The sequence below is a fragment of the Nannospalax galili genome, unplaced genomic scaffold (genome assembly GCF_000622305.1).
Source record: "Nannospalax galili isolate Female #2095 unplaced genomic scaffold, S.galili_v1.0 scaffold856, whole genome shotgun sequence".
NCBI lineage: Eukaryota > Metazoa > Chordata > Mammalia > Rodentia > Spalacidae > Nannospalax > Nannospalax galili.
This window is the reverse complement of record NW_008339573.1, coordinates 1131587-1132525: the sequence shown is the minus strand read 5'-3', so window position 1 is coordinate 1132525 and position 939 is coordinate 1131587. Positions and strand designations below refer to the sequence as shown.

The 939-nt window shown below is 40.3% G+C and overlaps 1 protein-coding gene across 1 annotated transcript in view; it reads right to left on the bottom strand.

Annotated features, from left to right (window-relative positions):
- Positions 1-939, bottom strand: part of Gfra3 (GDNF family receptor alpha 3) — a 34468-nt gene that overhangs the window by 5675 nt on the left and 27854 nt on the right. The gene's annotated exons all lie outside the window — the stretch shown is intronic.

The following is a 939-nucleotide window of genomic DNA, read 5'->3' as shown; positions in this document are numbered from 1 at the left end:
ACATGCATACACATAAAATAAAAATAATAAATAAAATTTAAAAAAATAAAACTAGTTGTGGAGTGTGGTGGCACATGCCTTTAAATGCCAGCACTTGGGAGGCAGAGGCAGGTGGATCTTGGTGAGTTTAAGGCCAGCCTGGTCTACATAGGGAGTTTTAGGCCATCTGGGGCTACAGGGAGACCCTGTCTCAAAAGATAAATAAATAAATCTAGTCATCACATCAGCTTTCTTTGGGTGCTAGAATTATGTTTTCTGTATATTTCTGCAATTTATATTTTGCCTTGTGTTAGGTTAATGGTTTGCTTGTTTATCACCCCACTCAACTAGGAACCTTTAAAGGTGGGTGTAATGTTTAAGTCATGTATACTAGGACATGTGAAGTAATGGTAATAGCTACTAGAGCAGAACAGGAAGGTTAAACACTCTAAGCTTGGAAGGGTATGGTGGCACACACCTGTAGTCCCAGCACTTGGGAAGCAGAGGCAGGTGGATCTCTGTGAGTTCCAGAGTTCGAGGCCAGCCTGGTCTACACAGTGAGTTCTAGGCCAGCTGGGGCTACAGGGAGACCCTGCTTCCAAAAGGCCAAAAAAAAAAAATCTAAGTGACACTTCTACATTCCAAAACTGACTTAATAACCTGACTCCTTAGCTGAAGGACCTTAAGCAAATTATCTAACTTTTCTCTGCTGTGAGTTGCTCATTTGTAAACTGATAATACAGAATAGTAATAGCAACTATCTTACAGGTTTCTTGTGAAGCCTGGACAAGTTAATAGTAAGTATTTAAAACAGTACCCATTCCCTAAGCAGTACTCAGTAAATGTTATTACTATTACTGAGAGCTCAAGCACAAGATATTTTACAGAGGAAGGAAGTGGTAATGAGATAGGCTAAATTGTGTGTGTGTGTGTGTGTGTGTGTGTGTGTGTGTGTGTGTG